Source organism: Gymnoscopelus braueri (assembly GCF_963280865.1).
Source record: "Gymnoscopelus braueri genome assembly, chromosome: 18".
Classification (NCBI taxonomy): Eukaryota; Metazoa; Chordata; class Actinopteri; order Myctophiformes; family Myctophidae; genus Gymnoscopelus; species Gymnoscopelus braueri.
The window spans coordinates 20945960-20960230 of NC_137618.1; positions in this window are offsets into that span (position 1 = coordinate 20945960).

Below are 14271 nucleotides of genomic sequence, written 5' to 3' on the forward strand. Positions count from 1 at the left end.
CACTGACAATTGCCTTATATAGTCATATTCCATTTCTCACTGCTGCAAAGCCCCCTTAGCTACAACCTCTTTATGAAAAACGCTAGTGCATTCTTTTTATTCCACTCTCAGGAGCCATTTTGTGAAAAACCAAGGCTTTCACAGTTGTGATCACAGCTAGTTCTATTAAACATGGTGCTGACCATGAGCTGACGAGATGCCATTTGACTCATTGAGTTCGATGAGAAGGACTCTTTTCATCTAGGATTGCTAGAGTACAGAGGGCCCATGTTCTAAACTCCTCAGAATAGAGTGCCACTGCAGGATCTGCCATGCAGCAAAAGGCAAGTAGTTCTTTTATTTAGGCTACTAGCGTTATCCAACCCGACCTCACCCCAACATGGTGAAATAACACGGATTGGCAATTCTAGTCGTAAATAGACGACTATAAAACCCCAAAAGCTGTGCATAGCTGCCGGGATTCCCCTCCATTGACTTTGTTAAGTTTTGGACCATGACAGAGGCACGCAGTCTCAAGCGAACTGGAGCCACGAGAGGCACCACCGAGTGAGCTAAAGCGAGCGAGTTGCCGTGCCGAACGTTGCGACGTTCACTTGAGCCTACTCAGCGCCGTCCGAGTTATGTACCGATAGGCAGAGAATTGCTTTGCTTGCTGCTGAATTGCTCTGCTTCCGGGGTCGCGGCTCCTATGTTATTTCACCGTGGGATTTGCGGCTCCTATGCACGGCTTTTGGGGTTTTCTAGTCGTCTATTTACGGAATTGTCAATTCGTGTTATTTCACCGCGTTGTGGGTCAGTTGAAGTAGATTCCAAATAACATGAACACAGCAACAAGGGTCTGGCTACCTTATAATTAAAGATCCAGCCCAATTATTTCTATTTCATTTTTATTGTGATATATGTTAGAGTTATCATTGTTTTGCAAGTTAAGATGTATCGCTTGATTTGTTAGAACTTTGTCATTGATTTCAGGTTCAGATGTAGGTTAGAACTGTTTTTTAGTTTACTTATCAATTTTAGAATGATTAATTAGGCGTCTTATCACAATAGGAGGGCAGTCGAGGGCAGTAGTGGTGAGGGGGTGAGATTCAAACAGACAGACAGGACCGAATTGAAGAAAAGTAATTTTTTCAATTACTTTTTTCATTTATTTCTTATAATTTTTGGGGGAAATGAAGGAAAACATTATGAAAAAATAAAATGGGCCGTGTCTGTTAAAATGAATATCAAAGATCTAAATACTGAATCAAGCAACGTAAAAACTGTCTGAGGTGTTCAGACAGGTGTCCAAACATGTTTGAAAGTGAAATACCATATCCCTTTCATTTAAAGTCTTACCATCTGGGTTCTACAGTATGTGTAGGGGCCTCGAGACACAAAGCAGACGTTTAAATTGGGATTTCTTTCCCCCTGTGTTTTATCAGGCTTGAAATGATCTCCTCTTACTACTGCTGAATTCCTTTAACTTCACCATTGTTATCATGGCAGGCAAATACGTCTATGTCTCTGCTTTGTGGTCCATTTAAGTCAAATGAAGGGCTCAGTATTTGTAAAATGGAAACTGCTATTGTAGCTGTTCCATGATTGACGGATGTTTTGTAGAGAATAATACTGAAAGTGCAGGGAGCAAAAAGGATTAAAAAAGTAACCCCCAAAAAGTTGGGCTACTGTTGTTCTCTGAGTCACTCTGCTCATCTTGCCTTGTCAGGCGGTGTCTGTTAAGTTCGACTCTCCAGCTCCTGCTGTTCCGCTGCCACTAATTATATTGTGATCTCTACCCTGCCAGTGAGAGTGGATGAGTATACTCCACATGGAGCTCTGCATGCAGCACAATGCTGTCATAGCTACAAAGAAGAGAGATGTACTGTATGGTCTGCCTTTTTGTAAGCTGTCTAAACATCTGTAATGCGCTTTAGCGGTGGGACTGGCAGCTCTTGTGGAATATAAAGAAGCCTTTTATCATTCATTAGGCGTGCTGATGTTATTTTGCCGGAGATGGTAATCCTATTGATGCCATATACTGTTGAAGACTAAGAGTGATGCTGAGACAAGAGAATTTGATCTTCACGATCCTCCCTCTGCTGTCTCTATCTTTGGATGAGTTTAGGAATACATTAGGACAGCAACTTTTGGCAGTACAGCCAAGTTTGAGACAGCTTGAGAAGTTTAATAATAATAATAATACTGGAAGTGTACTGGAAAGTTCTGCAGACACCAAGAAATGCAGAGATTTCTGTCATTCTGATCAAGGAGCATAGTTGTCCTAGTAGGGTAGAGTGACAGTTAGAGCCTGATCTCTGGCATACAGTTCCTCAGTGCACTCTTCTGACCATAGGGTTTGATTTGGTGGGAGGATAGGGGGAATCCATGTCTCTCGCTTTTGATACTGCCATTTTCTATTACAGTGCTGCAAGCACATCATGCGTATGATGGCTTTTTAATTTACTTTATTTTATTTGATGACCCACTTGAACCCTAGTGTCCCTATTCTGGGGCAAACATTCAGCAAAAATAGCCTATCTACAAGCTCACAACACGTTGCATCTGCTATTTTCGGTGAAGAGATTTTGGTGTACAGGGTAAAAAGGAGCAGACCAAGAATAGAGCCCTGGGGGACCCTAGTCAACTAAGTATATAGGGTTTAAGTGGTTAATGTGACCCCCACCAAAAACATTAAAAAGAAAACATTGTGATCACAGTGGTGTGTGTTCAGATGCACAGTTCAAAGAGAGGCCACAGAATTGGAAACTTAAATCACAAGGTCCCAGGAGTAGAATTTGTCAACAGAATTGCCTGTAAAATGTGTGTTAAGTGCTAAGAATAGATCAGGAAGCTCCCTTTCCCTAAATTGCTTGTGCACACATTGAGAAACGCATATAAACAGAACAACATACAGGAGAGATTGATGTTTCAGCTGGTACTTTCTGCAGAATGTAGTAATGCAATTTCCTGCATGTTTATTGTTTTTGGGCAGAGGCTTGGAGAACACTTTTATCCTGTATGTGAGAGGCTGATTTCCCAGCGGTGTCACAAGAGATGTTTGATGTTATGACTTCACACACACACACGACCGTGCGCGCGCGCACACACACACACACACACACACACACACACACACACACACACACACACACACACACACACACACACACACACACACACACACACACACACACACACACACACACACACACACACACACACACACACACACCACACACACACACACACACTTTACTTTATTTGTTTATTTAGACAGGACAGAGCCTATTAATGAACGTCACATGAACGTAAATACACCGCATTTAGCAAAGATGCTAATTTTCATCCGCAGTCCTCACACAAAACATAAAATAAGAAAAACATAAACAGACAAACGGTGAAATACACACACACACACACACACACACACACACACACACACACACACACACACACACACACACACACACACACACACACACACACACACACACACACACACACACACACACACGCACCCCAGCGTAAACTAGCAATTATCCCTCTTCCTGACAACCAATTACAGGCAATTGTCAATAGATAGTGCTGTACCCGGACCCCTACTGACGTGGTTCAATATTAATTCATGTTGGTATTCATTCGCATCAAAGCACACAGGGGATAGTTTAATTATAAGGGTAATGTCAGCTGTGTGTGTGTGTGTGTGTGTGTGTGTGTGTGTGTGTGTGTGTCGGGGGGGGGGGCATGATGCTTTCACAATTTCCCATATGGATGACATATAGATAGTATATGCAGGGTAATGGATGTGATTTCCTAAAGGTTACTCTTAAAGCAGGATTTTGCTCCATAGGGAAAAGAAAATTACTCCAGGCCCAGAAAAGGTCATTTTGGTCCAGGAAAGGAATCAGCACAGTTCCATTCTGGCTTTGAAGGCATTCCATTACTCAAGACTGTCGATGTTCATGTTGAAATCTTTTAGTCACTAGAGGTTCGGGCAGCCCTCACATCTAGAGTTCAGGCCGCTACACGGCCATCCCACCTACGTCGCACCGCCGATCCGACTGATATGCCCATATGGCCGGCCCGTCCTCCCTTTAGCCTATTTTGATATAGGATATTGTTTCTATATCTCAACCGTTCTGTTGCGTGCAATGTCCTTTTTCAAAATCAGAAGATGGAGAAGGATTTCTGACTTGCAGTTGATGGCATTGAAGTACAACAACAGTGAAACACGTGACATTGAAAGAGGTACTTGCATATTGTGCACAGAGGAATTTTGTTTTAGTCTTTGCTTTATTTAGGCATGATAGTTGAGATGAGGGCAGAGAGGGGGAAGGAGTTGGATGTGCAGCACAGACCAGTCAGAATTGAACTGGGGACATGATTTTGTAAAAATCTAAACTACATTAAAGTTAGAATGTAGGCATTTAGCAGACGGTCTAATCCAGAGCGATTTACAAAGTGCAAGATTGATCGGTCAGCTGCATGGCATGCCCCAGAGAGAAGGGCCTTTGAAAACATAACTGAACTGAACTTACACCTTTAAGAGTGCTACCATTCAGAGGCTCTTGGCAAATAATATAACGATGTTATCAGGGTCAGAGTGTGTAGAACTTGTGGAAAAGAGCAAGCATTTTAGTTAAATATTGTGTGTTGATCTGGCAGCTTTAGAAGTGAGATATTTTGATGTCAGGATCCAGGTATGGTTATATAAATCACTGGCATTCATATTGCTGTGAAAATACCTTGGTAAACAGGTATGTCTGGAGGGCAAATGAAGAGATGAGCTGAAAATGTATCAACTACCACTGCACATGAGTAAAGACTAATAGGTTCTGATATGCTGAAAGCTGACTGTAGGCATGTCGATGTTTAGCCTTCGTTTAAGCTGACCATTGTTGTGTGTGTAAGTGATAATCAGGCTTGTCCTAATGGGGAAGATACATCAATGACAGAATAATCAAAATTGCTGTTCTATAATTCTAATCTTACCTGGATGTTAATGAGTTCATTGTGTGAAAATATTTGCTGTATGTTCTCTGTTAATCAGTTAATTCATTCCCTTGAAAAGAGTGGGACTAATGTCCCTTATTGCAAAGGTTTCACTGTCCCTTGACAAAATTCTGTTCACCAGTCAAGAAAAGAAGAACAACCGCTATTGACAGCTATTGTAGTGCAATATGCTTGACAAGTTGGAGTGATATTTTGCTTTAGTAGTCTGCAGGGATGTAACATAATGAAGGATCGTCAGTTATTTCTTTCATCATATGAATCTGGGCCATTCAGAGGAATGTAATAAGTCTGCAGAAGCCTAGGATTAAAGACAGTGTTGTGTGAAGGTTAAGTGGCCTGTTGATATTGTTTCATTAGAGTTCATCACCCTCGGGGGGGGGGGATTGAGGTTTAGTCTGAGATTGGTCTTTCAATGAGTCATAGCTGGGGTGTGAGGAAATGACTTGTCTATTCCAGCAACAAACTGTAAATTGCATTACATAATGTGCTGCGTTCGGCCCCTATTGTGTCGTCATACTGCTTTAAAGTTAGACTATCAGTCAGGTCTTAAAGGTAGGGTAAGTGATTTGCAATTATTCAAATAATTGCAAAATGGGTCTATGTTCTGATAGTGCTCGTTACTATAGAGTGTCCTGTCCATATAAGGAGTCTCCATGTCTCTCCAGCTCTTTATAAAACAGAAAATGCATTTTCGTTTCAGTTTCAGTTTCATTTCCAATTTTATCCAATCAGTATAGAGAACTCAATCAGGATATAGATTAAACAAGTGAAATTGGAAGTGATGACACTAAGAAATGAGCAGGCAAATTTTGAACAGGAACACTATAAAAATGAAGCTTAAAAATGGGTACTTTCTCCTGATTGGCTGAGATTTTGACACCTACCAGAAAATGTATTTTCTGTTTATTAAAGAGCTGGAGAGACGGGGAGACTCCTGTTACTGAACAAACACTCTATAGCAATGATTACTATCAGAATATAGTGCTTTAACCTTTTAACAAAATACTTTTTGTTTTAACCCAAAAATATCACTTACCCTACCTTTAACAATCTTAGAAACAATAAATGTATTCTCCTTTTCTATATATAATTTCAATGGATGGCATTTGATGTCGAGATTCTGACTCAAATCTTCACGTATACTGTAGTATGATGGAATGCAACATCTCTGAGTCAGTTGCTTGTTTGGGCAGAAGGCTGAATGAGAGATGGACAGGATAAGAGGTTGGAGGAGGAGAGGAGGGCTTACTTGAATGGTCACAGTCTCCAGGCCACCACTGCCTTAGGTATTTTTAGTGTGCATCTGTATGTCCTCTTGGGTGTGCAACCATGTGAACTGCTTGTGTGTGTGTGCATGTGTGTACACACATAACGTAGGCATGAAAACATATTATGGTCTGCATTTCAGTAGAGCTCTAAAGTGCGTGACCCCCCAAAATAATCATATTTGAACTGGGGACCCCCCAAAATAATTATATTTGAACTGGGGACCCCCCAAAATAATTATATTTGAACTGGGGACCCCCCACCGGATAAGCACTTGGAATGTAGTTGTTGAGGCATTGTATTTAGTTTGACTCGGTTTCACAGGTAAACATTGTGAAAATGGCAGAATCTCGCTTGAGAACCACTGTGGTGTAGATGACTCATCTGTTTGATGAGGAGATTAAAGCATGTCGCAATTTAGTTTGAACATCAGACCCATCTTCCTGCCTAACCAAGGGAGAGATGCTGTTTGATGGCAACTACTGAATATTTCTGGATAATACTGGGATTGTTTGAATGTATGAAAGTTCATGAGTGAATTTGTGTGAGTGTGTCATCTCTGAACCTGCGCGAATTTGTGATATGAAACTAAATAAGTGGCAAATTAGTGTGTGATGTGTTGTTCTTGGCTGATGTCTGTGATCTATCTATCTTGCCTTGAAAAGTGTGTTCATGTTGCAGCACTCCTGGCTCTATTCCACAGTACTGTAGGTGGTTTGGTGAGTGTGTGTGTGTTTGTGTTTAGTTCTTCATTCTGGCTTCTATGTGGGGGGAGGTTTCACCTTCCATGTGTGACAATGTAGATAAATTGCTATTATGATTGTTGTTACATCTACTATCCATTGTATCTGACTGGACAGGCAGGAAAGATGTGCTCTCTCTTCTGCACGAGGATCATCTGGTTAGCATTTGGTCTTTTCGAGAATGGTATGTACTGTGCGTGTGTGTGTGCGTGTGCGTGTGCGTGTGCGCGTGTGCGTGTGCGTGTGCGTGTGCGTGTGCGTGTGCGTGTGCGTGTGTGCGTGTGCGTTTGTGTGTGTGTGTGTGCGCGCGCGTGTGGCAGAATAGCATCTGGCCTGGAAGCCTAATGTCTCCCATGACCACTCCAATCTTGAATCTTGAAAATGTTGGGGTTTCCATGCAGGAGACTTGGGCTTACACAGTGTGTGTGTGTGTGTGTGTGTGTGCGTGAGAGAGAGAGAGCATTATCATCGTCCTAGTTTCTACAGTTCACTACATTGGTACACCTGTGTGAGAGATGTACATTGGTGACCCCGTCCGCTCTTTCTCTCTGTGTGAAGTATTTCAGTGACTGCAAAAGCCTTACGTACAATGTTTAAATGTACAATTGGTCAAATCCAGCTCATTGTGCTTTTCCTTTTCTTACTTGTGTAATGTTATTTAAGCTAAATAAAGTCTCTTTGTTAACTATATCTATAATCTCATCATTATCCAGGTCTATGTTGCACTTTCAATTCTGGACTCCTATTTAGCCAAACTTCCGTACAGTAAATGGACAAAGACCTTCAACAAATACATGCTGTCAGCTATAATTGGAGTATCTGTATTGAAGGGCCTGGCTAATACTCACCTAAGCACTTTGTAAAGTACAAGGCACTGCTGAAACTTGAGATGGGAAAGTGCAGAGGCACAATTACAGTACATTGGTCTCCTGCTTACTGGGCAGTTTTTGCCCAGAGTGATCTTACTTGAAACTATAAAGGCAGTGTACTGTCAGTTCTTGCTTACTCTTGATACACAACAGTGCATGGTAGCTAGTGTGAAAATAGACCACTGTAGATTGCAATTACAATTTCGACCTGTCTAGTGTCTACCTTCAAAACTTTTAACGGACCACATTAATAAGTCACTCAATTTGATTTATAGTGCGGCAAATCAAAACAGAAGTTATCTCATGACCCTTTACATGTAGAGCAGGTCACGGTCCAATGCAGACAAATATGTAACACACAATGCTAGGGCAAGATGAGGGTTTCATGCTTGTCTGCATATCTCCTCTGAGTTATGCATTTCAGTACTTTTAAAACACAAATATTTTCCCAATAGCTTTGTGGCAGCTATAGACATTTACATCTTGACAATATTATGTATTGCTGAGGAGGAATTCACTGAGGTTAAGTTGTGGCTAATGCATGGTGGTATTGATCAACAGAGTGCTATCAATACTGTGGCAGCAGCCTAGAGTAATGCCTCATGAATGCAGGAAGATTTATGTCAGTGATCTATATATATATATATATATATATATATATATATATATATATATATATATATATATATATATATATATATATATATATATATATATATATATATATATATATATATATATATATATATATATATATATATATATATCCCCAAGATCCTAACCTTAAACCAAACACATGCCTAAACTTCTAATACTAATAGCTGGACTATGTATACGGTACATTAACTACATGGAGGCGGCCATAGCTGCGTGGTTAGTGAGCCCGCCTGGGGAGCCAGAGCCCCTGGTTGTCCCAAGTACGATTCCAGGCCAGGCCAGCAATGTGTCAATATGTGTCCCTGAGCAAGACACATATTGTCTTGCCCTTGACCCCTAATTGCTCCCCGAGCGCCGCACAATGGCTGCTCACTGCTCCTAGTGATTATAGGATGGGTAAATGCAGAGGAAATTTTTCACATAATTATGTGCAAATATACAGTGACAAAAAACACCCCAAGGAGTGAGGACCAATATTCAATATATATATATTAACCTATGCCTAAGCTTAAATAAAACCTATGCCTAAACTTAACTTGAGACTTCTTTCCTTTCTAGGATGGCGGCATGTAATGACAACCAAGATAGCTCCGTCATCCACAAAAGACATCACTTCATGGAACATCAGCTATAGTTATAGTCAATCAACTTCTGTGATTCAAAGCTGGTGATTCAAAGGACCCACGGGGTGCCATCACCACCATACATAGAACATTCTATATAATTATCAGCCACACCAGTGTGTCCGAGCGTGCTCACACAGTACAATGCTGTCATAAAAAACGAATTCACCCACATGCATGTCCACAGACACACACACATGAGCGCACGCAAGTGCTAGCGCGAGCACACACACACACACACACACACACACACACACACACACACACACACACACACACACACACACACACACACAATGATGAAAGAGGGGCAGTCAACTGAAGTTTTTTTATCTACACGTTTTACTGGAATAGCCCTGCATCACATTACTAAGAATGATGATGCATTTTAATGTACATTATTAATTAATTATTAATTAATGTTTATTAATATTAATGTTAAAATATTAATGTTAATGTTTATTAATATGTGGGAATGATACCTTTACAGATCCCAGTCTCTGAACAGTTTGAAAAAAGCATGAATATGTGGACCCTCCGATTCCTCGGGTGGAATCCCTCTCAAACAGCAGTGGGTCATTTTGTTTGCTGATTGCTTCTGAATGACTTGCATCTATCAATCCTGCATTGCTTTGTTGTGTCCTGGTATATTGTACTCTTCCAGATGAAATATCAAGATTAATGAAATGTTTGCATTTCTGCAGCGTTTTTCAATCACCCACACCGACACTATAGGACTATTTGTGAGAATGTGTGTGCCACGCAAGGCCCAACATGACACTTTGACAAAAGATGGCTGCTTTACCTCTTGAGCCAGGGGACGGATGTGTAAACTCTGTGTCGTAACCCCCCCCCCCCCCCCGTCCCTGAGTCATGTTTCATGTTCCATGTGGGAATGATCCCATGCCTGGGTGTTTACCTTTTACCGGAGTGCAGTAATGCGTGAAATTGTGAGATTTTTTTTCCGTGGCTCCTAATGTACAGCCCTAATGGACTGCACTACTGTGGGTGATGAGGTCACTTACTGTGTAGACCAAGTTACAATAACAGCTGAACAATAACACTGTGCTTGAGGTTTCATCTGCTGACGTTGCTGCTGGGGTATTGTTCAAATAGGGTGTGGGCATTTAAGCACAGAAGCACACAAATACACACTCACGCAAGGCACTACTGTATGTGGATATTGGTTTGGTCAAGTGTTACAAATTGAGGTTTCTTAAATTGATATCTAATGCGTTTTGGGAGCATTGAATACTAATAGGTGAATTAATATCACACAGCAGCACTCATTTATCCAAAGAAGTCTCTACAAGCTCACAACGCATCGCGCCGTGATGCGTTGTGAGCTTGTAGATCTGCTATTTTCATGTATTGATAATTTTTGCACGTTTCGGTAAAACGTTTTTGGATAGTGCCTAAATTTCAAGACAGCAATAGGCCTACATTGATATTAAAAAGAAAATATACTTTTGACCTTATCATCTTGCGGATGAAAGGGAGGGTCCACTTTTGTTTCTCTATGACGTTTCTCGTTTCTCTGCCTGACCAGAATCTGGGATTTAAAAATGTACAATTGTGCATTATTAGTCTTGTGGATGTGATGGTATAAAATATGATTACACAAATGGTACCTCCAATCCATTATGGTTCCTATAAACACAGTAGATGGGTTGCAAAAAGCTGGTTCACAGTTTTTTTTTTTTTTTTTTTTTAGAGTAGCCAATTATTTTTTACCCATTTTTCTCCCCCATTTAGTAGTTATCCCAATTGATTTCCCCCCCTCACACATTTCTGTGTTGTCACTGCTGTCGTATCCTACTGACTCACCTGCCAGTGAGGAGCCCCCACCAGGAGGCTGGTTTACTGTTTGATCCCTGGGTCCTCCTGCATTGAAGTATCATTGAGCAAAGACATTTAACTCCTAACTGCTCCCAATGAGCAGTTTGGTGCCTTGGCATGGATGCCACCACCGTCGATGTGTGACTGTGAATGTGTGTATGTGAGAATGTAATCGACAATGATCCATAGTGACTCCTGCCTCCCATATGGGTAGTGTTCAATAATCACCAGACAGAAGTAAATGTTTTTATATAATAAAGTTTTACAGTGTATTAATGTGTATAATTTGTTTCTTTTGTAGACACTGACTGCAACTGCTGTTTTGTTATGTTTATGTTTTGTTGATTTATTTCAGCGTTTTTGTTCAACTTTAGTATTTGATGGCCTTTGTTGTAACACATTCTTACGTATTGTCCATTCGTTGCAACACTCATCGTATTGTACAATTGTCCGCTACAGTAATACTGTGAATATAACCTTTCTTCTTTCTGTGTTTCCGAGTGCTACAGGATTGGTGGAGCACGGGGCCTTCTGGACGGTGGAGGGTTAGGTGGCTATGGCTCACAGCACAGTAGAATATAATTGTCTGAAGTCAATGTGACCTAAAGCCCTTCAGTTTAGCCCTTCAGTCTCCCAGAGCCAGGCTCGAAAGAAAGTAAGACACTCAAGTATTTATGGTCCTGACTACGTCTGTTGAAGTAACTTGGCAACTACGGTAATTTAAGTTTCAAAAATGGAACTGACATATTTTGTTTGCGTCACAGTGGTGGAATGAGAGCTGGTTATCACAGGCAGCAAAGTGATCCTGGCAGCCTTGATAGCTCTGTTTTGAAATAACCCCAGGGCACTTATGCAATCAGTTCCATTCATTATCTATGCCAGCCGTAGGTTGGTCAAGAGTTTGTTGTTTTCACAGCCGTTTGTCTGTCTGGGTTTCCTGGCTGATCTCGCAAACCACTGGACCAATCTTTGTCAAACCTTTGTGCAGTGCATCGTTTTTATCTGGTCACAGAGTTGGAAAAATTTGCAAATCAGGGTAGAACGCAGTGCTTACCACTGCAATGAGATGGTGTTGGCAATGCTTCCTATTTCACAATTTAAATGTTTAACAACAACTGTATATTAAATCTATTGTTACCTAATGTAAAGTACATAACATTTGCTATAGTCATCATAGGGTTGTATTTTTTAAAGGCAGACTTATTCCAGTGTGAGATCTAGGTGATTCAAGCCAGCAGCCATGCCTGGCAGGAGAACTGACAGGCTAAGGACAAACACAGACACAGGGCAGTCCCAAAATGGAACGTTTGTCCCTCGTCCCCCATAAACAGAATGGGGTGTGTGTGTGTGTGTGTGTGTGTGTGTGTGTGTGTGTGTGTGTGTGTGTGTGTGTGTGTGTGTGTGTGTGTGTGTGTGTGTGTGTGTGTGTGTGTGTGTGCGCGCGTGTGGAGAGAGAGAGAACAGAGAGAGAGAACTTGTACAATACTGTTCAAGCACAGAATTTACACACAGGGCAAGATTAAATGTGAGCTGTCCACAACAAGGAAATGGCCACAAAATGTAGCATTCAATCGAGAGAGAGAGAGAGAGAGAGAGAGAGAGGGAGAGAGAGAGAGAGAGAGAGAGAGAGAGGCAAGGCGGCGGCAGGAAGAGTGGAGGAAAGACATGGACAGATTTTCAATGGCCCTCCATTTCTGCTGCAGCCTTATCTAAATTCCACATTATGGATGACAGGATTTTGAAATGGAGGGTGTGCTATTAAAGAGCCACGGAAATACAGAGAGGTGCATTTTTTAATGCAGAACACACCCTCAGGGCTCTATACTAGTGTATTTTCTGTTTTCTATTATTGTGGGGAAGGCTTTTGCAGAAAATAGTAGATCGACAAGCTCACAACACGTCTGGGTTATTAGTGGTTATTAAGTAGGACCAAGTGGGAAGAGCTCACATTAATCACATTAATTAAGAGACACCTGGCTGGGACACATCAGCAATACAGTCATGTCAGATCAACAATCATAATATGAAAATAAAACATAGCATAGATCAAAATGCTGTTATAGTTCTCATCAATTGAAACAAAGTTGATTCTGACAATATAGAGCATAACCAAACCCAGTACAGTTTGTTTTTTAAATAAAAATGTCAACTTCCGGTTGATTTTACCATTTGAAGATCCGGATCCGCCGATCCAGTCCGTGTTTACTTCCTAATAACAATGCCTAAATCAACAGGAATCTGTATCCTGGTGTTGGCCTCTTCATGGTTACATTGATTGATTGATTGATTGATTGAAATTTGTATTAGGCAAAAGAATGAAAAACAACACAGTTACATTTATGATGCTTTTGTCTAAAAGGTCCGGCCAAAAAAGTCCTTGCGGACTTGTTTCCGTTGGGGTCCTTGAATTAATTTCATAGACATATATAGTAGCAACCAAACAGTTCAAAAATCAACATGAAAATACAGATAATACAGAAAAAATACCACTATGTACAAAAAAAAGCATGGAAAAATACAAAAATATGTACAAAAAAAGGGGGGGGGGGAAGCATGGGAAAAAAAATTTATATACAAAAAAAGCATGAGGAAATAAAAAATATGTACAAAAAAGAGGAGGGGGGGGGGGTCGTCTGTCTACAGGGAAACTGGTACTAGCTCCTCTTTCGGCCTCCAGAAAGATGAGTTTTTAGGGCTGTTTTGAATGAGCCCAGCGAACTGCATTTTTTGAGGGATGGGGTTAGACTATTCCATTCCTTGGTGGCTGTGCTATAGACATGACATCATGGAGAGGCTGGTGTCTGTGCTGACCACTGTGATGCCAGATGTAATGAAGACCAGCTTGCCCTCTGGCCAGGCAGTTATTGCAATCTTCCCGGAGAATAAAGTATAGAGCTCCTGCTTGTTCATAGGGTCACGGAATAAATCAGACTAATTCCCCGGCAGCTTGTTCTGACCAACCACCTTCCATCGTATCCCTTGCCTCTTCTGACTTATTTCCCAGCCGTAGTTTCCCTCTGTCAGACAGAGAGGGAGGGTATGGATGGTTTGAAGAAGGTGTTCATGTCCCCCTCTCTGTGTTGCATATATATAATCAGGAGAAGAGTGCCACCACACATCATCCTTAAACATTGAGATCTACTCTGCCTTCTTGGTCTTGGTCTTGGGTTTTGGGCATCTGAAGAGAGGCAGTGAGTTCTATTTGATGGGCTCATGAATGGAGTGTATTGCGGTCCCTAATCCCTGTGTTTTTGTCACTGTATATTTGCACATATTGTC